The 26,469-nt window shown below is 42.5% G+C and overlaps 1 protein-coding gene and 1 long non-coding RNA gene across 5 annotated transcripts in view; one reads left to right on the top strand and one right to left on the bottom strand.

The window, feature by feature from the left end:
- CDH12 (cadherin 12) overlaps window positions 1–26,469 on the bottom strand; it is a 652,231-nt gene that overhangs the window by 519,048 nt on the left and 106,714 nt on the right. The gene's annotated exons all lie outside the window — the stretch shown is intronic.
- LOC310848482 lies at window positions 823–20,312 on the top strand. Its single transcript, XR_014566443.1, has 3 exons — window positions 823–880; window positions 2,392–2,493; window positions 19,798–20,312. It is a non-coding gene; the product is annotated as an uncharacterized lncRNA (long non-coding RNA).

The following is a 26,469-nucleotide window of genomic DNA, read 5'->3' as shown; positions in this document are numbered from 1 at the left end:
TATCTATGCACCTGTGTTGTTGTTGTTGTTGTTGTTGTTATTTAAATTTGTGAACTGCCCTTCATCCACAAAACTCAAGGTGGTTCATAGCATAAAGATACAAGATAAAAACACAAAATACAAAAGCAAAGCAAATATGTATCTGTTGTTTCATGGTTAACTCAATTCACGTGCAGCACTTTGAAAGGGTGTGGCGCCCAAAATACTACCCCGAATAGTAATAATCATAATCATGACAATCCTTCAATATATTTTGAGGAAATGAATTAGTTCAGTGACAACCTGGTGAAGATACTTTGTGAATGGTAAAAGGCAGAGAGCACAATCAAAGCAGATTTTTTAAGGCATTAAATGAAGTTTGAAAAATGCACACAAGTGACACTGTGAAAAAAACAACAATTCCATTATTTACCCCCACCTTTGAATACCCAGAGCATCATAATAAAATAAAATTTAAAATTTTCAATAGCAGTTGTGTTTGTGCAGTTGCTGCTTAGATCATACAATCATAGAATTTTAGAGTTGGAAGGGACCATGAGGGTCATCTAGTCCAACTCCCAATCCATACAAGAATCTTTTGCCCAACATGGGTTCAAATGCATGGCCCTCAGATTAAGAGTCTCATGTGCTACTATGGCGTTCATATGGAGCGCCCGTCGTCTCATGGACTATTGACCCGTACACCACTAATCCGCTGCCACCAACCAGGTCTTCCCCGGTAAAATCACTTCAGCCTCAGTCAGGTTCTCAATTAATAAAGAAGAGTGTATTTCATTTCAGACACAAACAAACTTTTCTGGCATTCCAAATATTATTACTCTTTACCCACCAGCAACTCCAACAACAACTCAAACCTTGGGCTAAGCCCTTTTATACATAGGTAGGCTCCACCTCCAGCTTTCCTATTGGTCTACATTTTCAACCCTATCTTTCCCACCTGTACAGACAGACTCTAAACGAATGGGCAAATGCCACAGCTACCAACTGAGCTATTAGTTAGCAGTTCTAGCATCCCCCAAAACTGGTGTGGTGCAATGGTCTTAGATTGTGGAGGTCTGGATTTAAATTTCTCACTCAACACTGAAGCTTACTTTATAACCCTGAACAATCAGTGTGTCTGTATCTGTCTCCCAGGAGCTAAAAACAGCTTGGGGAGTGAGAGGAGGGTTATTTACATCAAGGAAAGGCTTGAACATTCTCTTCTAAAGCACCATTTCCCTGATCTTCACAGCACATGAACATATGGAGGTACCTTCTGTTGATGGACCCTTCATCTAGCTCAGTATTGTCCATACTGACTGCCCAACCACTGTACCTGAAAGTGCCAGGAATCTGGAATAATTTGTATGCAAAATGGATGCTCAGCCAGTGAGCCATAGCCCTTCCTCAGTCCAAGCAGTCATTGGTGTGGGTGGGTGCCTAATTAACTTTTTTATTTAATCTAAATCATGGGGATCCTGCATCGTCTCCAGTTTGGCCCATAGCTTAAAACCATTTCTTGCAAATATATGCATTCTACATTCTTTTCTTTTCTTTTGTAACAGCAACAAAGGTCAAATATGAGAATGAAGTGGAGTGGAGACCTGGTTAGCTGGTTCTTGATATAGTAAAGGTAAAGGTACCCCTGGCCATTAGGTCCAGTCATGACCGACTCTGGGGTTGTGGCGCTCAACTCGCTTTATTGGCCGAGGGAGCCGGTGTACAGCTTCCGGGTCATGTGACCAGCAGGACTAAGCTGCTTCTGGTGAACTGGAGCAGCGCACGGAAACACCGTTTACCTTCCCGCCAGAGCGGTACCTATTTATCTACTTACACTTTGACATGCTTTCGAACTGCTAGATTGGCAGGAGCGGGGACCAAGCGACGGGAGCTCACCCCGTCGTGGGGATTTGAACCGCCAACCTTCTGATCAGCAAGCCCTAGGCTCTGTGGTTTAACCCACAGCGCCACCCACGTCCCTTTCTTGATATAGACAGGTCACTATATTGTCATGAATTTGGGTTTTCCTCAGGTGAAAAAATTGAGGATTTGCTAGGAAATCCAAATTATTTTAAGTAAAGCTAGCAGATTCCTTGGTTGGGGGGGGGAGGAGTCTGCAAATCCCAAGGTTGTCACTAGATCTTGCTTAATGTGAATTTCAAAAGTATGTGGAGATTTCTCCTCAAGCAAGACAATGAAGGAACTATGAGAAAGCCATGGGAAAATTCAGGGTGTGGGTGTGTGAGAAAATAACCTAGGGATCCATTCCACCGTCTGTGTTTGTGGGGTGATTTTTATTTCTAGTTCAGATGTCCTAAAATGCAATTTTAGAATATTGATTTAAACTGATTAATTATTTTTTACTTCATCACGAGTTCATGAATTCTTTTTTTAAATCAAAACTATTCCTAGCTCAGAATACCCTAATTAAAGGGATGGAGGAAGCAGAAAAGTGCCATGTTATATTTGAGGCAAACTGCTTCGTTGTGATGCGAGTTTCTGCATTCAAGAGAGGTGAGGTCAACTATATATATTTTTAAAGGGCGAAAAAGCGCATAGTAGCTTTGATCTAGTGCAGGCAATAAAAGGAAAACCCTTTAATTTTGAGTCAACAGGACTATTATCACCCTTGATTTACACCCCAAAGTCTAATTAAGTATGGTCGCACAGACGCGCACACACACACACACACACACACACACACACACTGAAATAAAGACAGAGAAAGGGAATTTGCTTTCGGAAATCACATGGCTTATATCTCCAAGTATCCTCAAGCTATTGGACATATGAGACTCAGAGCAGCTGGCAAAAGGGAGTTACTGCTACCACCTTATTATGCCACAACACACGGCCTGTACACTTTACAACATCCACATGTGATTTAACTCTGTGCTGAATCAATGACAATTCGTGGGTTTCAATAGCATTTGGTATTCTTTTACTTTGACAGAAGCAGTAAAGCACGGACAAATTCAAATGAAGACCTCCCCTTGGTAAAATACACTCATCTTTCCTGTGCTTAGGTTTTTTAAAAAAACGCATTTCATTGGGGGTATTTATTGCACTTTCATTGCACTCTTTCCGTGGGGTGATTCAGAGAAGCTCAAATGGATCCCCAGGCAGCCTCCGATCCAGGCACTGCCCGGTTTGAGACCTGCTTTGTTTTAGTAATGCAAGAACACCATATGCTCTCTCAGACAGTTCTCTTGAGCAGTAGATAGTGATCAATAAATCATTTTCCCTACCGACATTCAGTAAAACAGTAGCAAGTGTTAGGTTACTGATCCCTACTGAAATATATTTGCTTTTGCTATAGAATCATAGAATTTTAGAGTTGGAAGGGATGAGGGTTATCCAGTCCAATGCAGGAATCTTTCACCCAACATGAGCCTCAAACCCATGACCCTGAGATTTATAGAGGTTGCATAAAGTCTAAAGGATTAACTCTTCCTTCTTTGGGCCAGATACTATTTTGTTGGAGGGTGTATAATATGTTGTTGTTGTTTAGTTGTTTAGTCGTGTCCGACTCTTCGTGACCCTATGGACCAGAGCACGCCAGGCACTTCTGTCTTCCACTGCCTCCCACAGTTTGGTCAAACTCATGTTTGTAGCTTCGAGAAAACTATCCAACCATCTCGTCCTCTGTCGTCCCCTTCTCCTTGTGCCCTCCATCTTTCCCAACATCAGGGTCTTTTCGAGGGAGTCTTCTCTTCTCATGAGGTTGCCAAAGTATTGGAGCCTCAGCTTCACGATCTGTCTTTCCAGTGAGCACTCAGGGCTGATTTCCTTAAGAATGGAGAGGTTTGATCTTCTTGCAGTCCATGGGACTCTCAAGAGTCTCCTCCAGCACCTTAATTCAAAAGCATCAATTCTTCAGTGCTCAGTCTTCTAGATGGTCCAGCTTTCACTTCCATACATCGCTACTGGGAAAACCATAGCTTTTACTATACGGACCTTACAGTGGATAATATAGTTGGACTGAATAATAATAATAATGATGATGATAATGATAATGATAAACAACTCAAGAAGCAAGGGGTTTGGAAACCTGTAAGATTACTGAGGACCAGCAAATGCAGGAACGGCCATTGATTTAGCTGTAAAGACTGTTACCTTTAAAGTAAATTAGGTGAAGCAAGACCCTGCAAGGAACCCACGAAAATGTCACCATATTTCCCCCTTCCCCTTTGATAATTTTAAATGCATTTTCCACATTCATTGATGGAGTGTGGAAATAAAACGCAGAAGCCATTTTGGGCACAACGTGAAGTGAAATGCGTTTCTAAAATTAAGTTACTCTTGCAGCTGGTTCATAGGTGCATGACTGGAATTATCAGGACAGGTTTTCTCATCACATCTTTAAAAAAAGGATGTTGTGAGTTGGGATAGGTCTGGAACTGTGATAATGCCTCCTGTTTACCTGAATAGAGATCTGCACCTGTGCATGTGTAAAAACTGCAAGCTTTTATATGGCTAGAATGTAATCTACTCAATAAACACACAAGACGTAACCGGCTGTACTTTTGAATAAATAAGGTATAATATTCATTGTGTCAAATTGTAGATTTCAATGGAAGTCTCATAAAGTTCAATGAAAAAAGCAGAAGACCCAGTGGATCAGTTCATTCTCTAGTCAGTTCATGCATAAGGTCCATACATGTATAAGTATCTATTCCACCTGTCTTTTCATGGAGTCCAATAATCCACATGAAGGGTTATAATAATAATAATAATTTATTATTTATACCCCGCCCATCTGGCTGGGTTTCCCCAGCCACTCTGGGTGGCTTCCCACAAAATACTAAAATACAATAACCTATTAAACATTAAAAGCTTCCATAAACAGAGCTGCCTTCAGATGTCTTCTAAAAGTTTGGCAGTTATTTTTTCTCTTTGACATCTGGTGGGAGGGTGTTCCACAGGGCAGGTTGTTACAGATCCACAGAATCCTTTCATTGAACTTTATGAGACTTCCGTAGAAATCTACAATTTGACACAATGAATATTATACCTTATTTATTCAAAAGTACAGCCGTGTGTTTTGTGTGTTTATTGAGTATGTTTCACGTAACTATAGGTTTGTTGTTGTCATTTTAGAATGTAATCTACTGCACAAAGGTGTCTGGCCTCATCCATTACGACATGTCAACCCTCCCCCCTGAAGGTTCTCAATGAAGACATGTGGCTTCAGTCATAATTAAGTTATGCCACCCTGGAATACCAGACAAAAATTGATGCCTCCATGCCCTGCTTACAAGCTTCCCAGAAGCATGTGGCTGGTCACTGTAGGAAACCAGATGCAAATGTAAACCTGCCTTAAGAGCTGCCATGTTGGGTTAGATCAATATTTCACGTTTCTCATGTCATGTATCTCCAGTGACAAGTTTCCAGATGTTACACTGAGCATTAAATGTAAATGGCCCATTTTAATCTAATGCACAGAAAATAAGCAGATGACATTTTCTATATGAACTCCCCGAGGCCCAAAACATTATTTGATAACTACAAAAGTTTTATTTGCAAACTCTTAGCTCATTTGCATTATTTGCTGGGGGCGGGGAGGAGGGAGAGAAGTTTCCGTAAGTGAATACAGATAAAAAGAAAACATTTTCAGACTTAGCCTGCATATAGATAAAATGGGGGGGGGGGGAGCAAACACGTAAACAATTATTAAAATGAAAGTTTTGCCAGTGGGAATAGTATAAAACAATGTGCCAAAGGACAGCTTAATCTCATTAATTAGCAACAAGCATTTGGAAAGTTTGTACTTTAAAAGTAGCTGGCTGAAAAAGTAGCACAAAAAACATTCAGGGTAACTGGTGATGGCTTATGGAATTTGTCACTGTGTGCCTTTGGGGGGGGCTTATGTATTCCCCTCTTTCTTTTGTTTTGTATCTATTAAAGGTGTTTGAAATTCCAGTGCTGCTATATGTATAATTGGGAAATCCAGCTGTTCCTCTCCATTAGAGCAAGGGGAGGAGAAGCGCTCATAAGCTCAGAACCTATTTATTTGCTTAATAAGATGTCTTGGAAATGTTACATTTATATTTAGTGAAAGTTGTGGCTAAAGAGAGGGTGTTCTGTACATAAGGACTCGTGAATGCAAATGTGTGAAAAGAGAAAGTATATGACGGGGTCCACCGCCAGCTGCAAACCTCACAGTCTCAGAGGGCACAGTTCCACTCCAGCCTATGTTTCTGAATGCTATACCTATCCCCTTGTCAATTAAGAGGTGAAGGTTGGAGAGGAGAGAGAATGGGAAGAGTTTCAGACCCATTGTGTCTCCATAGGGTGAGCTTCCATGCTGTCCTTCTAGGACAGGCATAGGCAAACTCGGCCCTCCAGATGTTTTGGGGTTACAACTCCCATCATCCCTGACCACTGGTCCTGTAAGCTAGGGAAGATGGGAGTTGTAGTCCCAAAACATCTGGAGGGCTGAGTTTGCCTATGCCTGTTCTAGGAAGAGGCAGCATCATTTTGTCCCATTGCATCATTTTGTCCCATTTTCACTATCTTGTCCATACTCCTTGGTACAACTTGCACCGTGTCTAGGCTCCTTCTATGAAAACCAGTTATGCCACAATGATGCCAATAAGTCTCAGTGGGACCGCTTGCAAAATATTATTTCATGTGCACCCTCTGCTTTTTGTCAGGGAACTGGGAACTGTATAAACAACACTGATGACCCTTCAGATATTAGACTACAAATCCCATCATCTATGAGGATTGTCCATGGTGGATGAGATGGAAGGGAATTGGGGTCCAACAGCATCTGGAAAGTAATTGCCGCCCCCCCACATCGCCCCAAATATATGGTTGTTTTCTTATTTTATTCTCACAACCTGTTCAAGGTCACACAGTGAGATCTGTGGTTTGGCAAGAAATGGAACTCAGATCTCCATGTTTCAATTTCAACGATCTGTCTATGGCTTTCATTACCCATCACCATGGCTTTCATTACTCATAGTCATTAAAAAAATTACAACAACAACAACAATATTGTTTCCATGGGTCACTGCTATGATACTGTAATGCCAAAATGTTTCCTGTGACTCTTCAAAGCCCTCCATATTTGTCCATTTTTGAAAATTTCTTGTTATTTTTACTCCCATAAGTACTGTGATGCCCAAAAAGTATTTTGTGGCCTTCTAACAAAACTTGTTCAATGAGCATGAAGTAGGTTTCTCTCCATTATGGTGTCTTCTGCATGGAACTCCTTAACAAATAGACATTCCTTCCTTAGAGATGCTTAGGGAATTGGACCTCTGTGAATTCTGATCATAAATTACCTGAGCCACACCTCCACGATTAATATGAGCATCAGAACATAGTTATATGCATTGTCTGGAGGGTTCTCCCGACCCCCAGAGCCAATTAGGTAGGCTGCAATGAGAGCCCTATTGCACTTGCAGGACATGTCGTGCTGCCTCTGATTGGAGCAACTATTTAGTTGAATCTGGTCCTGCATGATTTGGGGTCACCCAAGGTTTTATATTGAAGGATAAAGTCCCCAGTTTATTGGCAGTTATTGACATAGGAATATCATACTTGAAATAATCTTAAACAAAGGCAAGCTTTTTTGCAGTTATATGTTCGAAAAGTGTCATTGCAAATGTCACTGTGAGATGAACAGAGATTTAAAAACATGTTTCCTCATGATCCATATCTAGACAGAGAGGATTTGTTATCTAATGACTTACAGCATCCACGATGAAAACCTATGGATGAAAGAACACAGTAAAATCTGTTTCTGAAACTATTTTAATTAGGAGGGAAACAGTGCTTTAATTAGTGAGTTTTAATTAGGGGGGGAGCTCAGTGCCAGATTGCTAGGCTCTGCTGCCCCTGCCCAGTATCACAACTGTAATGCTGACCTTTTAAAAATGACAGGATTAAGGCGCTAGTATGTTTTATGAAATGGAAAGGTAGATGCCCTTTATCTTTCAGCTCAGTGAGTTAAAAACATTTCACCACAGAAGTACAACTCAACAAAAAATGTGGTTAGCATGTTGTATTAGAGCAGAACTGCTCAGAGGTGTTACAGATGAAGTCAGCCCTTCAATGCTCACAAACGGCAATCAAGAGTCAAAAGAGCAAAGAACAAGTATACCCTGTAAAGTCATCTTAAAGCACTGTGTAATCCTTTCAAGAAACCATTTTCAAAACCAACTGCAACATCCCAGGTACTTAATCCTCCACAAAAGCTGGGTGCAAGAGAACCGAAGCACTTTTTTCCTGTGAAGCAATGGAACTTAAGCCAGAAAACAGTCTTTTCACATGTTATGAATGTAGTAGGCTAGAGGAAAGGGGTCACTAGTGGCATTCATACTACCATGATTTCAGCATTCAAGTGGAAATGTCTAGCACTAGACCAGCTCTTATGTTGTATAGTGATACTTCAGGTCTGTGTGAAACTATCTCTCTATTTGTTTTATTGTTTGCTGATGTTTTATTGATACTATCTTAGAAGGTGAAAAAGAGGGTGAAAGAGGAGAGCACAAAATATGGTCTGAAGCTCAACATCAAAAAAACGAAGATCATGGCCATTGGTCCCATCACCTCCTGGCAAAGAGAAGGGGAAGAAATGGAGGCAGTGAGAGATTTTACTTTTTTTGGCTCCATGATCACTGCAGATGGTGACAGCAGTCACAAAATTAAATGATGCCTGCTCCTTAGGAGAAAGGCGATGGCAAACCTAGACAGCATCTTAAAAAGCAGAGACATCACCCTGCCAACAAAGGTCCGTATAATTAAAGCCATGGTTTTCCCAGTAGTGATGTATGGAAGTGAGAGCTGGACCATCTAGAAGACTGAGCACTGAAGAATTGATGCTTTTGAATTATGGTGCTGGAGGAGACTCTTGAGAGTCCCATGGACTGCAAGAAGATCAAACCTCTCCATTCTGAAGGAAATCAGCCCTGAGTGCTCACTGGAAGGACAGATCCTGAAGCTGAGGCTCCAATACTTTGGCCACCTCATGAGAAGAGAAGACTCCCTCGGAAAGACCCTGATGTTGGGAAAGATGGAGGGCACAAGGAGAAGGGGACGGCAGAGGACGAGACGGTTGGACAGTGTTCTCGAAGCTACAAACATGAGCCTGACCAAACTGCGGGAGGCAGTGGAAGACAGGAGTGCCTGGCGTGCTCTGGTCCATAGGGTCACGAAGAGTCGGACATGACTAAACGACTAAACAACAAATCTTAGATTCATAGAATTGCAGGGTTGGATGGGACCTTGAGCTGAGAGTCATTTATTCCAACCCCCTGCTATGCAGGAATCCCAACTAAAGCATCAAGTTCTCTTGCCCTACCTCAGGGGTAGGATTAGCTATAAATCCAAATAAATAAACAAGTGCATCACAGTTTTGACATTAAACACTTGTACAGGGAAAGCAAGTCACACTACTTCTGGCAGATTTACAAAGTGTGTGTGGAATAATGCTAGTTTAACCATCATGTCAAAGGTGATGATCTGCCACACCTCTATTCCCACTGTACAGCAGGGAGGCATGAGTGTATGAAATGGATTCTTGAAATGTTATATTTTTGATTATTACAGGATGAAAACTGACCTTTTTTTTACATATTTAAGTTGTAAGCTACCTTAAGTAGATTAATGTAGAAAGAAATTGTGCTCGGAAACATACTGAGAGCCAATGCCGATCTCTCAGGACTGGTGTTATGTGGTCCTGGCGGCCACTGCCAGTCACCAGTCTAGCTGCCACATTCTGGATTAATTGCAGTTTCTGGGTCACCTCCAAAGAAGCCCCACGTAGAGCACATTGCAGTAGTCCAAGCGGGAGATAACTAGAGCATGCAAAACTGGCAAAACTGTCCGCGGAAAGGTAGGGTCTCAGCCTGCATACCAGCTGGTAGACAGCTGCCCTGGACACAAAATTAACTTGCACCTCCATGGACAGCTGTGAGTCCAAAATGACTCCCAGGCTGCGCACCTGGTCCTTCAGGGGCACAGTTACCCCATTTGGGACCAGGGAGTCCCCCACACCCGCCCGCCCCCTGTCCCCCCAAAACAGTACTTCTGTCTTGTCAGGATTCAACCTCAATCTGTTAGCCACCATCCATCCTCCAACCGCCTCCAGGCACTCACACAGGACCTTCGCCGCCTTCACTGGTTCTGATTTAAAAGAGAGGTAGAGTTGGGTGTCATCTGCATACTGATGAACACCCAGCCCAAACCCCCTGATGATCTCTCCCAGCGGCTTCATATAGAGGGAGAGGATGGAACCCTTAGGCACCCCACAAGTGAGAGCCCAGGGGTCTGAACACTCATCCCCCAAAGCAAAGGAAAAATGAAATGAAATGAACAATGCTTCCTTCAGCAGTGGAAAGAGAATATATCCATTGTGGCTAGCAGACATTGGGAAATAGTCAAAACAAAAAAAATTCCTTCCAGTAGCACCTTAAAGACCAACTAAGTTAGTTCTTGGTATGAGCTTTCGTGTGCATGCACACTTCTTCTTTAGTATATCTGAAGAAGTGTGCATGCTCACGAAAGCTCATACCAAGAACTAACTTAGTTGGTCTTTAAGGTGCTACTGGAAGGAATTTTTTTGGTTTTGACTATGGCAGACCAACACGGCTACCTATCTGTAATTGGGAAATAGGACAGAGATGCTGAATTGCACCCAACCTGGGGGGGGGGGCATCACACAACATGCAACACACGTTGGGAGGAGGCCAATAGTGGAAGGAGGCTACTGCTATTATGCAACACCTCAAGCCTATAGAGTTGGTAATTATAGAGAATGTCACCTACAAAGCTGACCACACTCCGTACATTTATGTGCTATGCTATCTGAGCCACTTGGAAGACAATGTTGCTGGCCACGAAGGCAACGCAAGGATACCCTTTCTTCTCACTCCCCTTCCCACAATATTATGGCAATTTTTACCCATGTTTGTTGCTGCCCCACAAACAGATAAGGGAAATGGAGGGGGGCATCAGGACAGGCTCTGTAATGGGATGCCAAGGGAGGGTTGATGTTCCAACTCAGCCCTAGAGATGTGAATATATCTCTCCCTTCAGATGCTGAGCCAGAAGCTCAGAAAGAAAGAAAAATGGCATTTGTGTTTCCACTTTCTCCTCTTGTCTGTCATGTGTCAAGCTGCCAACTCCATAGCTAATGATCTCGGGGGGAGAAACATGAGGCACTGTGGAACTGCAAACAACAGCAGCAGCTAAATAGAAATAGTCTTCTGTGTTTGAATTGAAGTTATTTAATGTAGTAAAATTATTGAATACACATTTTTCAAAAGAACCAAGTGCCCTTCAATTTGTTCTCAAGCCAGGAAAAAATCAATGCCCATTTCACAAGTGAGGAAAATAATACAGCCATGCCCAGCTGGAGAAAAATAAGTGCTATAATTGACAAAGTGCAAAATCCTGATGCCTTCTCCCTCCATTGGCCCTCTTCAGCTCACTCTCAACTTTTATTACTGTGTTTTGTTAATAAGAATGTTTCTATGGAGCAGTTTAGGGAAATGAGACACTTTGCCTGGATTAAAACAAAGGCGGGAGCATTAGCAGAAAAGACAAAGGGGAATCATCTATAATTTTGAGGCTATAGGCAGGAAGAGAATGAAGGAACTGATAAAGAATGATGACACATCAGTTTTTAAGAGATTTAATTTGAAAAGTACGGGGACTGTGAATGTCTGAAAAGAGCTGTATCACCTAAATACGAGGATTTTTCAGTGGAGTCAGTTCATACATTCAGCTGCTGAGTTTCGAGTGTATCAAACTTGCATATGTATGTGTGAATTGACCGTTAAACTTGGGGCCAAGGTAGATGTGATATTCATCCATGGTCACGTTGTCATACAGTTGTTTGCTTTTAGACCAAAGCAACCCTGGAAAGCTTTGAACAATTCAGAGCTGAAACACTTATGGTGTTTGTGTGTGGGGGGGGGGTGAAGTCTGCCCTCCACAATATTTTCCTGATCTAATCATTCCTTGAAAGTATTTGTTCCCTCTCTCAAAATGCCAGTGATCAGTCTTTTACATACATACATACATACATACATACATACATGTTATCACTTCATTGACACTTGCATTCACACCCCCACCAAAGACCTACCTTCCATTTCCTTGCTGTTGTTGTTATATATATATGAGATGCTTTATTGGATAAACACCCTTCATCATTAAGATGCTTGAGTGATTCAATGCTAATTAGACTTTACAATGATTTTTCTTTTTCATAATACTCTGTAATCATTACTGCCCAAGCAATTAGGTTTCACTGTTAAAAAAAGGATCAGTTTGTTTGTTTTCAAGCATTGTAATTAAATCTAGCCATAAGAAGAAATGGGTTTGATTACTTATCCCTCCCCCCCACCTCCATTCAGACACTTGGGAACATCAATAACAAAAGAGAATTAGCATTTGGTTATTTAAATTGGAAAGTTTTCCAGAAAATCAAGGGTTTAAACTATTTTATGTAGCACTGTGAATCTTTCCAATAACACCCACTCAACGAGTTAATCTAATAGAGTAGATCTCACAACAAACATAGCCAAACATTAACTTTAATGAACAATAAACGGACACATTATAGTGAATCCTGAGCAATTTTACTGTCAGTATATGGGGCCTGCCTTGCTTTCCTGTAGCTTGACCACAGGTAGGGTTGTTGAACTCCCTTCAATCCAATGTAGATCAATCATGGATCAGGTTCTCGTTTGGGTGTATCCAGTCATGGGGCATGCCTGATGACATACCCACATCTCAAGGTGGTGGGGTCAAGCCCCACACTGGGTGAAAGATTCCTGCATTTCATGGGGTTAGACTAGATGATCCTCATGGTCCCTTCCAACTCTACAGTTCTACAATTCTATGATTCTAATCCACCTGGCATGAATTAAGCCCTCTCTATTTCACCCTCAGGACGTGGGTGGCGCTGTGGGTAAAACCTCAGCGCCTAGGACTTGCTGATCGCATGGTCGGCGGTTCGAATCCCCGCGGCGAGGTGAGCTCCCGTTGTTCGGTCCCAGCTCCTGCCCACCTAGCAGTTCGAAAGCACCCTTAAGTGCAAGTAGATAAATGTTGTTGTTGTTGTTGTTTAGTCGTTTAGTCGTGTCCGACTCTTCGTTACCCCATGGACCAGAGAACGCCAGGCACCTCTGTCCTCCACTGCCTCCCGCAGTTTGGTCAAACAAGTAGATAAATAGGTACCGCTTTATAGCGGGAAGGTAAACGGCGTTTCCGTGTGCTGCTCTGGTGCCGGTTCGCCAGAGCAGCTTCGTCACGCTGACCACGTGACCCGGAAGTGTCTGCGGACAGCGCTGGCTCCAGGCCTCTAGAGTGAGTTGAGCGCACAACCCTAGAGTCTGTCAAGACTGGCCCCTACGGGCAGGGGTACCTTTACCTTTACCTTATTTCACCCTCATGGTTTCCATGCTATTATGTATCCCCAGTCATGTGATAAGCCACGCAATGAGGCACTGAGGCCTTTCACCTTGCTGTGCACACTTCTACGTATTGCAACATTAAACCTGCACAGGAAGAAAAACATTTATGGGAATAAAATCAAAAATCTTAACTTAGCAGGCTACTAAGCCTGATAGAACTAGGCAAGACTACCTATTGGGTCCTCAAATTTAGGTTAGCCCCTAAATTAACTTTTACTATGCTTATGTCAGACACCACACTTACGCCTTATCTCTTGTTTATGAAAGGAGGAAAAAGAAACAAACCTTTTTATTTGCTCATTTATTTACAATACACTTATACTGAAGTATGCAACACCACCACACTTAAACTTCTAAGTATTGTTTAGGCACCTACTTAGGAGAAACATCAGTCGTGTCAAAGGTACCGCTGAACCCGCTGCCGTATAGCATTGCAGCACAGCTCAATACAATATGTAACATAATATTTTGATGTAAGAGTTAATTTCGCTTGCACAGCACCGTTAAGAATGACAAGCACAACTGCTGGTGTGCCACATCTATGGTAAGTAAGCACACAAAGTCGAAAGTCCTTTAGTGAAACAGTGGCACTGTGGGTTAAACCACAGAGCCTAGGACTTGCTGATCAGAAGGTCGGTGGTTCAAATCCCCGTGACAGGGTGAGCTCCCGTTGCTCGGTCCCAACTCCTGCCAACCTAGCAGTTCAAAGTGCAAGTAGATAAATAGGTACCGCTCCTGTGGGAAGGTAAACTGTGTTTCCGTGCACTGCTCTGGTTTACCAGAAGCGGCTTAGTCATGCTGCCCACATGACCTGGAAGCTGTACGCCAGCTCCCTCGGCCAATAAAGAGAGATGAGCGCCACAACCCCAGAGTCGGTCACGGCTGGACCTAATGGTCAGGGGTCCCTTTACCTTTTAGGTATATATGTATTTTGTTTTTCTAGCTTGATCAAATTTATTTATTATTTCATAACAGGCAGTTAGTTAAGAGCTTAGGTGGCTTCAGCAGTAGGCCCCAGGCACCCCCAGAATTGAGCGCCCGGACTGCTAAAGACAGCCCTGGGGAGAGGTAATAAATATGCCACAGCTTCTCGCACACCCTTTCCGGTGAGGAAGCAGGCCTTTCTCGCTCATGCTTTACAATTGGACTGAATTCTCTTTATGCTTGGAAAGTGGAAGAAGCTTGCAAAGCTCACACCTGGGAATACACTTACTTTCCCAGTAGAATGCCTTTCGAAGCTTGGCATTTGATTACATGACATCACCTCAACCAGAACATAATATAGAAGCAGAATGGTGGTACATTTAGGGTAGAAAAAAGGAAGTGTACCTTCATGTACCACATGATTAAAATATGGAATGGCTACCTCTTCAAATTATCATCTGAGGAATCTTGTAGGTATTTTTTATTTATTTATTCCTTTTTAACCAGTCATTTGGTTGATTGATTGACATCCTATGCCCTTTTAAAATGTGGTTCTTTGGGGGGGGGGTGTTATTGGGTTGTTGTTTTTATTTTGATTATATATATATTGTGGTTTTATATTTTGATTTTGTTCTGTGAATAGCCCTGAGACCTCTGGGTATAGGGCGGCATATAAATAAATAAAATAAAATAAATAAAATAAAATAAAATAAAATAAAATAAAATAGTGCAATTTCCCACAGAGGTTTATGCATCTCTGCTTGAAATAAGAAGTAAGAAATTTGAGACAGGCTGGTTAGAATGCCTGTACAGCCACTTCCTCCCTATTGCTTGCTATAGGTCATTGCTCAGAACTTCAGTGGAGTGAATTTCTGTGTAATTGCATGGGGGGAAACGATGATCTGTCAAAGACAAACCCATAAAACACCAAAAAAACACAAAAAAACCCTTGATTTACTTAGCACTTGACTCTCATCTTTTAAAACATAATTAGTAGTAATTATTTTGCACTAGATAGTGTGGAGGGAAAAAGAACATTATGGAGTCAAATTACCACATCCTCAATTACACAAGTGCCAATATCGCAGCACCAGTGTTGTCTGTAGGAACACGCAAGGATTTTGTTCGGTCTGACTGACGGTTATGTCAGTGTTGAGGTACAGTGGGAGAGAATTCAGTTTCCCCCTTTTTGTGTGCTCCTAGTGATGTTGATTGTAGGGACGCAGGTGGCGCTGTGGGTTAAAGCCTCAGCGCCTAGGACTTGCCGATTGAAAGGTCGGCTGTTCGAATCCCTGCGGTGGGGTGCGCTCCCGCTGCTCGGTCCCAGCGCCTGCCAACCTAGCAGTTCGAAAGCACTCCCGGGTGCAAGTAGATAAATAGGGACCGCTTACCAGCGGGAAGGTAAACGGCGTTTCCGTGTGCGGCTCTGGCTCGCCAGAGCAGCGATGTCACGCTGGCCACGTGACCCGGAAGTGTCTCCGGACAGCGCTGGCCCCTGGCCTCTTGAGTGAGATGGGCGCACAACCCCAGAGTCTGTCAAGACTGGCCCATACGGGCAGGGGTACCTTTACCTTTACCTTTAGTGATGTTGCCGTTAGACCCACATGAACCACTTAGCTGCCTCCATGATCATGTTTAGTTTGGCTCTCACTTGGTTGCTGGTACTGAAACAGCATTATCTCTATGCACAGTGTGTGTGCCTGTGTGCATTGCTTTAGTTTAAAAGAGAAAAACTTACAAAGCTCACTCAGCTTTTCATGATATGAATAGACTTGGTTTGGGTGTGGTTTGAACTTCCTAACACTTTCCCTCAAGGCCCCTGTTCGAGACAAACATTTTCTTGCTGATCCAGATCCTATTTATTCCTGAACCAAAATATATGGCTCTGACTACTGTAAGAGATATAGGTCTGGTCCCTCTCATATTTTTTATTTAGATCTGTATCTGACACCCTGACTTTAAATCTATCAAGGTGAAAAATAAGAAAAACCTTCACCTATGCACATTCGTGAGAAATATAAATCAAACCGCAAACCTGACAGGATTAAGAAAATATTAATCTCTTTACACAGTAATGGAATCACGTTGGATTTCATAAATCAATACCTGGGCAAACCTGAAGTACAGAGTTGAGCAACTGCCTCATACATAACCCACCCATTACAGCACACTAAGAAATATAGACTGGCGAGGGGGAAACATACACCTTAAAATGTCAAGAGGGAAATCAAATGAATGCGCTAAATTCACTGGCACCAAATACAGAACATGACTGAAACTACTACAGTCCTGCTGGATGATCTAACAATGTAAGAAAGCCGTTGAATTAAAATGAAATTAATGCACAGAAACTAAGCTTCTCTGATGACAAGTTTATGGCACATACATCCCCTTTTCCCATAGAAAATGTACAATGGTACCCAGAAGGAAGGTGTTATGACTATAGGAGCTAGTCATAATCTATCAGAGGAACGGAGTTCACATAATGAGCCTCATCAGTGGAAGACCTGAACACAAGGACTTCTATTTGACCAGGGAGGCTTTCCTCCTCTCCTCCCCCCATGCATCCCCCAAAATTTGCTGTTGGAGGGTCATGAGAACCCCTAGAACAGTGGGGGGCGTGAGGAGGATTACTCCATCAGGCAAGATGAAATCAGTGCTGGATTTACATATAAGCTAAACAAGCTATAACTTAGGGCCCCACTCTCTTGGGGAGGGCAAAAATTTAAAGGAAAAACAACTGGATGTACATTTCCAAAATATAAGATAAAAAACAAATAAAATAAAGCCTACATATAGCAACAGTGTTTTGTGTTGTGTAGGCTCCTATCATGTAAGTAATGGGCCCCGCCTGCTATATAAAGGGCCCCATTACCTTCAACAGCTTAGGACCTCATCAAACCTAAATCTGGCCCCAGTTGAAATGCTTACACAGATGGAACATAGTGCCACACTGAATTCCACCCAGAGATCTTAGCATGTGGGGGTGGAAGGGTGGAGGGTAGACCTACTGAAAAATTTAATGCCTAAAGCATTTTTCAAAGGTGCATTGATATGCACCCTGATGAACATCTGAAAACGATGCCTTGCAGAAGTTGGAGTATAACTCCCAAGACTGGCATTGAGTGGGAGGGCGAGAGGCCAGAGGTCCCCCAAAATTTTCAATGAAGGGGCCACTCTCCAATGTTCCCTGACAGCTGTACACGCATGGTGTGGGTGTGCTGACATCGGTTTCCGTGACTCCCAACATCGCTGACCTTTGGCTATGCTGGCTGGGGCTCTGGAGCCACTATTGAGAAGGCTGTATTGGGGTTCTTGCCAACCAGACATCACATAGGAGAGATGTTATTCTGTACAGACTGAGATGGATAGCAGAGGTGCCCTCAGGTAAGAACCTGACAGCGGAAGTCCAGTGCCCCCATTCACCAGAATGAGCTGTACGCCCACCAAATGCAGCATAGCTGGCTTAGCACATTTTGAAATAAGTGAACTAATTCAAGGTAGCATAATAATAATAATAATAATAATAATAATAATAATAATAATAATAATAATTTTATTTATATCCCACCCTCTCCAGCCAAAGCCGGGCTCCGAGCAGCTAACAACAGTAAAATAGCACAGTTTACATAAAATCACAGTCAGTTAATTGAAATATATTCTAAAATCAATTCATTCTAAAATCAATTCAGAATCAAATTAATGGCAACCATTGGGATAGAGTTCTATGAGGATTACAGAAGGAGGGGGGTCAGACTGTGCCTTGGCCAAAGGCCTGGTGGAACAGCTCTGTCTTGCAGGCGCTGCGGAAAGATGTCAAGTTCTACAGGGCCCTAGTCTCTTGTGACAGAGCGTTCCACCAGATCGGAGCCACAGCCAAAAAGCCCTGGCTCTGGTTGAGGCCAGCCTAACCTCCTTGTGGCCCGGGATCTCCAAGATGTTTTTATTTGAAGACCATAAGGTCCTCTGTGGGACATACCAGGAGAGGTGGTCCCGTAGGTATGAGGGTCTTAGACCGTATAGGGCTTTAAAGAGTCTTCCTGCATAACACTACTGAGTTTAGTGTCAACAATTATGCAACTGCACCACTGTAGGACAGACACATGCATATTATTTCTGCCAGACACCCAGAAAAGTATTGGAAAGGGTTTCCTCTGCACCCTCCAGATGTTTGGACTTGAGTTAAACCAGCGTTTCGACTGGGAGATCTTTGATACTTCCAAAATCACATCCTGTCAACTCCAAGAAACGGAATTTAAGCCAAATTCTGCTCCTGATTCAATGCTCTAGCTTGCACACTTGGCATTTGGAAAGGAGCAGATCACTGGCATTCAAGACGAGAGATTAAAAAAAAAATTCTTCCTTTCATGTAAGCAGACTCCAAAAGAGCCAGTCCATATGGTGAGGTACACAGAGAGAGAACAGACACAACAGAGCCCTTGGAGCTTATCCACTACTGAGCAATGCATATTCATGGTTTATGGTGACTTTGGAACTTAGATGTACGGTTGACTGGTTTCCTGTTTGCTTATTCGGAGGAAATGTCACTGGCATTTAAAATAAAAGCATTTCCCCTCCAATCACGCAAAAGTTAAGAATAAATAGATCAAATCATCTAGCCCATCAAATGATCAAGTGTGCACTCCTGATTCTTTTAATAGTTTAACCTTTTCGGTCATATGTGCTTTTGCATCACCCTTTTAAAAAAGAAAAAGCAAGAAAAAGAAATAATAATCAGCATCTAGCTGAACTTGTGTGCTGAATAATTCAAAAAGTATCCTGCTGTTTACCAAATTCAAAGCGCCTCACTGGGATGCCTTCGTGTCAGTTAGGTCTGTAGGTGAACAAGGACCTTGTCATTTCAACAGCTCCAAAGAGTTTAGCATAGGAGCTGAGAGCGATGCATCATGCAACCACAGAATCACATGCCTGCTAGTGGCCCGAATCTTTACTTTGAAAAAAAAAATGTTTCATCTTGTTACATTGTCTAATATTAACAGCCCAGTGTTGCTATTTCTTGGGCAGCCTTGCAGGGAAATCCAACAGAATAATCCAAATATCACCAAGCCAGAACCCAGCAATACAGTGGTACCTCGGGTTACAGGCGCTTCAGGTTACAGACGCTTCAGGTTACAGACTCCGCTAATCCAGAAATAGTACCTCGGATTAAGAACTTTGCTTCAGGATGAGTACAGAAATCGCACGGTGGCAGCATGGTGGTGGTGCGGCAGCAGCAGGAGGCCCCATTAGCTAAAGTGGTGCTTCACGTTAAGAACAGTTTTAGGTTAAGAACGGACCTCCAGAATGAATTATGTTCTTAACCCAAGGTACCACTGTATAACCAGAAGTTACAAAAGAATTCATGGCCAGTTGGCTGGTACTCTGAACAGGAGAACAGCACACTGCAACATTTTGTGGCAGACCCCAACTGCCTCTCATTTTCTGCTCTTGTGTGCAGATCCTGCTATGGAGCATGCAAATGAACACTAGAACAGCTTGAGAGATCCCAGTGCTTATTTATAGATAAATGACAATCTTCCCAGCGCCTCGTCATCAGGGAAAGCATTATCCAAACAGAGTCTCGCCTATAAAAATAGCAACAAGGAAAGTTGCGGGGTGAGTTTTTGTTCCCATTTTTGAACAAATAATGCATATTTTATGATCTATCGTTTAATTCCATGCCAGGTTTTTTTCTCTCTCACCAGCACCGAGATCTATTGTTCCCTGAGCCATGGTGAGATTGCTATCACTTAAACAGACAGCACTTATTGGACATTAAACTTCTACTAATGTATTATAATTATTACTTCAGGGTAATTTGGTGCTCCAGTAGAGAATCAGAGCTAATCTGATGGTAACAGCTCTTCCAAGGAGCTGCTCATATTTTCTTCTCTCTTTCTGTGCTGAAAATTTCTCCTAATGTATCTAGCCTCAGGCTGATTAATGATCTCAGGACTGGAACAGGTGATTTGTAGCTAAATCAACCCGCACCAGAAGAGATTCGGGGTTATTTCAGTCAATACTGTTAAATAAGTTTCAGCAGCGACTTCTGTTAGCACAATATGTAATCCAGTAAAGAGAGGAGAGGTGTGTGTTTGGGAGAGAGACAATAAAGAGAAGCCTGATGTCGCTTACATAGGCATGTGAAAAACTATCAGAAAACATCACTTGTTGTGACAGCCAGTTTTATACAGCTTTAAAGACGCACATAATTGGCAGCCAGTCAATGTTCTTCACACACACACACACACACACACACACACAAACACACACACACACACACACACACACACACACACACACACACACACAATGCCTTCTCCCTAATAATGCGAAAGCAGAACTAGGATAGCACACTCAGCACAGCTCCTGTGCCTCCGTTTCTGTAATTAGACCACCACCTACTTGAGGCAAATTCTGAAATTGAAGAGATCGGATTATATGTCACGTTCGTGACCCAGAAGTGTGGGATGCCTTTGCCCAATGGCACTGTGGCCCACAAACTGCACCATCTGTGTGATGGAAAAAGCTGTCCCATGAGCCCTTGCAAAGGGGAGGGGGAAAGCCTATGTAAGTCTGCTTCCCTTGGAGCTCAGGACCATCTTCTCATCCTATGTAAGTCTGCTTCCCACCCACCTACCCTCAGGATAGAGCCTTCACTGAGCAATTTTGAGTCGCTGGCTGACAGGGCCAGAAAGGATGTTTCATCCTGATTGGCATTTGGTTGAGATTTTGTTTGCCTTTCCCTCAGTTAAATTATGGCATTTCTTTGTTAGGTGTAAGAACGTTTGTATGAGGGCGGAAATGGCATTGGGCAAGATCAACATAGTATAGCCCACCCCTAATAAAGGGCCTGAGGGAAGGATTGACCAGGGCACCCCCAAAGTTGGGGCACCTACAGTCTTGGAGTCTGCACCCTGGTCGCCCAGTGAGACCTTGCTCGCTTGGCTTGTACCATGGCAAGGTTCAACACTGGCTGATTCCCATCATACAGGTTTGGAGCGATCCAAACCCAGCAGATCCATTCCATCAACATGGAGCTTGTGGAATGAGGAACAGATCCTGGGATCCAATGTCATGCCAACTCTTACTTTGCTTGCTGTTGTCAATAAAGATTTGGCCTGATTTTATCCCATCACCGTGGTACAGTCTGGTTATTTTGCTGCTCTCATATGTCACATAATGTGCCTGCCTAGGCAAAAGACTACTTTATACCAAGTCAGAGACTAGTCTATTTAGTTCTGTACTGTCTACTCTGACTGGCAATATTGGATACAACCTAAGAACCTGAAATAAATGGGAAATTATTTGTTCTAGTAAGACCTTATATGAAAAACTCAGGAAATTAATTTGAGTAGCTGTTACTGTTGGTAAATGCCCTGAACATGTGAATAAACTTGTTTTTAATAACTTAAGAAAAAATCATGAAAATGAAACAGGAGGGTTTCAGACAAGCCTCCTGCAAATACTGCTCCTATGGCTGCTTCTACAATACAAGCCAATGGGGTATTATAGCTCCTTTATCACAGACAAAGCCTTCCATTCCTCTGGCACAGCCATGACTTGGGGAATAGAATGACCTTCAGTTTGAAACCAGGAAATGAATTCCCTTATCAAGGGCCCCCTCTATCATGTTTTAAATTCTGGTGCAGTAAACAAAATCCATTTTTATTTACACACTGTCGTATTTGAGCACATTAGTCATATTTAAGTCTTTTTGTGTGTGGTTGCTGATGATTTATGTGAAATCCTCCAAATGCCATGAGCCTGATTTCTCATATTAATAATTATTTTATGCTCAATCTGGTAATGGTAGTTTTGGATATCATGCCATGAAAATGATCTGCCACCAATAGCTTACTGCTAACCCTGAAGGGAGAAGACAGCACATTTTCCACTTTTGCTCTACAGGTGCTGCTAAAAACTAGTTTAAAATGGAATTTGGATTTCTCCCTAGGTGAACCCCATAAAACATGTAGGGAATGGCATGCTAGAACAAAAGCAGGAAATGCTGATATACATGTGTATGTGGAGAACATGAGGTGGGAAATGCAAGAGCTGTGATAACTGTAACTGGCATAGTCGTAAAGATTCACAGCCGGTGGTGCTGTGGTCTAAACCACAGAGCTGCTTGGGCTTGCAGTTCAAATCTGCACAATGGGGTGAGCTCCTGTTGCTCTGTCCCAGCTCTTGCCGACCTAGCAGTTTGAAACCACACCAGTGCAAGTAGATAAATAGGTACCACTGTGGCAGGAAAGTAAACGGCATTTCTGTGTGCTCTGGTTTCCGTCATGGTGTCCCACTGCACCAGAAGCAGTTTAGTCATGCTGGCCACATGACCCAGAAAGCTGCCTGTGGACAAATGCTGGCTCCCTCAGCCTGAAAGCAAGATGACCACCACAACCCCACAGTCACTTTTAACTGGACTTAAGCATCGAGGAGTTCTTTAACTTTACCTTTACCTTAAAGATTCATGAAACAAAATTAAACTGTGTATCCCAAACTATTATCATACTTCATGCAATTAGACCAATGAGGCAATTCCCCATGTCTCAATATGTGACTCATCACATGATCCTGAGTCAACATTCCCACATAGCACAGAGTGTTAACTCCTAGATACCCACAACACTTCAACAATTCCACACAGTCTTCCTTCCACTACTGGGACAGCAACTCCAGTTTGTGCCTCAGCTTTCGACAAGATATCCTCAAGTCCTGCTGCATCCATGTTCACCTCTCAAAAATCTTCTTCATGTGCTATAAAACTCAAAGGATGTAGGAAGCCTGGGAACTTTGTAATTCACAGTTAACAATATTAAAGATACGAAGGTGTGGAAAATAAGGTGAAGGAATGAAAGCATGTGCAGCTAATCAAGATGTTAAAAGAACTGTAATGGAATGCTGGGTGGGAAGTCAAATTGAATTACAGTATAAGAATGGGGAAAAGGTGTAACTGGGAAACTGAAAAATAAAAATTATAGAAACGGGGGGAAAGAATGTCGGAAGTTAGGGGCTGTGTAGATCTTGCCATGTTGAGTTGGATGGTCTGAAGGGGGACTTGAAAGCCCCAATTTGCCTAAGTGTGCTTACAAGCCTATCTGTGATCAGGGATGCATGCGCATTGAGGTGAACAATTTCCCTTCACACCTTGTCATCCAATGTGCCAAGGTTGGGGAGAGAGGAAGCAGCCCGGTGTCACCTATAACCTAACAATTTCATAACACATGGCAGAGAGGTAAGACAGCCACCAAAGTGTCATAAACTCTATCTAAATGAGTGCAGGGCATTTCTTCCAGTGGGCAGAATTTATTTCCACATGGCCAGTCCAGAAGATAAAGAAGTCACTCCATCATTTCATCAAAGCAATATCTGAGCAAAGGAGGGCTAAAATTGTGTCTGCTTCCTGTGTGCGTCACTCACAATCTTGGCAAAGATTCGGGTTTGATCACACATTAAGACTAAGGCCAATGAAAGTTAATGACCCATATTCTATTGTCTCTATTAATTTCTAAAACAACTGATCACCAGATTCAGTCAGTCTAATGCTTCAGGAGAAGAGTATTCCTCTGGGGTGAATATGTTGATAAAAATACCTCACAGAGTGATTTGGTTTTTTTACAAAAAAAAATTGTATTGCATTTTCTCCTGTATGAAATTGCAAAGCAGATTATATTAAACCATCAGGAAGAAAATATCCAAGGTGACATAATGTAAATGGGACTCATTGCATAACATTTCTTCACCTGGTTTGCTTAAAGCTAAAGCTAGATTTGCAAGTGAACAGAAAGCAAGTTTATGTGCTACACAGTATCTAGCAAAGTCCTGTTATGTTTCAAGAACTTAAATGCTCATCAAATCACCAAATCAAGAGATACTGAATTTGAAAGCTAATTCAACATTCTGGTCATTTCAATTTCAATTTCCTTTATTCGACCGATAGTCAGAAATAAAACACAGAAATAAAACACAATACAGAATTATGAACTAAAACATCATAGGGGTACATGAATAAGGCCACAGCACTAAACCTCTCATAGATAACCCACATCAAGGCATTCAATTGTACGTTTCCGACGCTTGAGTGCCAGGAAAAGGAATTTAGCCACTGACAAAGTTGTTTTCCTAGAAGACTTATTTAGCAGATATGCTGTCTGCTTTCCTCTTTGTCGGGGACTAAGCTGGGGTAAGTATGGGGTTATAAGATACTGTCTTAAGATTCTGGTCATTAATAAGCAGAAATATACCCATCCATACAATGGACAATGTAGGTGCAGCTGGTGTACTCTGCAGAGACCCCATGGGGATGCATCGTGTTTGCTCGCACATATGCAAAGAGATGAATCACACCTTTGTAAGAATCAAGCCAGTCAGTGTTTGCACTTTCTCCAATACCTTTCCATTATGAAAAATGCAATATAGCATTTATGGAATGCTGAATTCATCACCAAAGATGATAAAATGAATCTCAAAGAAATATGGGTTTTACTCTGTATGGTCTCAATTTCTATCATTTTTAAAACAATAGTACGGTAATCTCCCTTCTGTTTCAGTCGCAGCATCCACTATGGAGAAATTATCTTAACACACTAGATTGAAGTACAACCCACGGATGTGAGATTAATTTGTAATTTAAAGCATTTTCCAAGTCTGTTATGAGGTCATCTGACTCCATACATGTCTTAACATCTCTACATGTGTTTGTCCTGGAAGACAGCTTGGTAACAGTTTTATTTAAAATTTCAATAAAGTTTCTTATTTAAAAATGCAATCATTCACTTATGCGTATGGGAGAAAATGAGAGGATGCAGCCAAGAATTCCACTGGGGTTGGGGCTAAACCTGACCCTTGTGATCCAAGTGGTTGAGAATCAAGCCTGCTCCAAGTACGAGAGTTCCCCTCTCCCTCCTGTTAGCTCACTGATAAGAATTAATGAGCATCTGATAGATTTATAGCCTTTTAATTACAGTATCATGTTGCGAATACAGATTGGCATCTCTCTGCAAGGATTAGAGTTGCTCCCTCTGACTCCCCCCCCCCACTTCCACAGCAAGAAGTGCGCCAACAGGATGTCCCTCTCCTCTTCCTTCTCCTTTGTTCTCTGACATGCTCGGACCTCTGAGTAAGGGGAAAAGGAGGGGGCTCCCCCCACTCTTGATTGATGTATTGCTGGGAAGTTCCTGTCTCAACTGTGCCGTCTCGGAATCTGCCTGTCTCTCTGCTTCGTGAGACTCTGGAAAGGGGGGGGGGGGTATTCCCTCTCCTCTTCTGTTAGAAGCTGTGATTCCCCAATCTTCCAATCCAGCCCAGCCCCTGACAGCTCCTATCTGTGGATCCTGTCCTTTCACCTGTGCAGCTCCACCTTGGATCTTTTTCTTGATCACCCAATACTGGCAGGAACTAAATGCTGATACAGTGGTACCTCGGGTTAAGTACTTAATTCGTTCTGGAGGTCTGTTCTTAACCTGAAATTGTTCTTAACCTGAGGTACCACTTTAGCTAATGGGGCCTCCCACTGCCACTGCACCGCCACCGTGTGATTTTTGTTTTCATCCTGAAGCAAAGTTCTTAACCCAAGGTACTATTTCTGGGTTAGTGGAGTCTGTAACCTGAAGCATCTGTAACCTGAAGCGTCTGTAACCCAAGGTACCACTGTATATATTACACAGCCACCACTATATTTATCTGCAGATTTTTGTATGATGGAATCTGGGCATACATAACAGCCAATTTCCATCTCCCATTGTGTTTTGAAGCATGCAACCGGTGGCCCCAGATGGCAACAGTCATCCTCGTCTGCATCAGATGTACCCACCAGGTTCAACGAGAAAGATGTACAATGTACATCCGCAGCTGCAGAGCACATGAAGCTCCCTTGGGGTAACCAGACAGAAAGGCTATGATGATTTCCTTCACTATGTGTTTCGTAAATGAAATATTACTGAACCTGGCATAAATATGCAAAAGAAGCCTTAAAACAATTCCAAGCATATTTCAAGCATACTTTGGAATGCCAAGAGAGAATGGATGATTGACAGCGGGAATATGTACTCTCTGTATCCTTGACTTCTCTTGTCATTCACTGAAAAAGAAAAGCTTTCCTCAAATCAATGGCATTGACACCTACAGA

The sequence above is a fragment of the Podarcis gaigeae genome (genome assembly GCF_964106915.1).
Source record: "Podarcis gaigeae genome assembly, chromosome: 7".
NCBI lineage: Eukaryota > Metazoa > Chordata > Lepidosauria > Squamata > Lacertidae > Podarcis > Podarcis gaigeae.
This window is presented reverse-complemented; position numbering and strand designations above follow the sequence as displayed.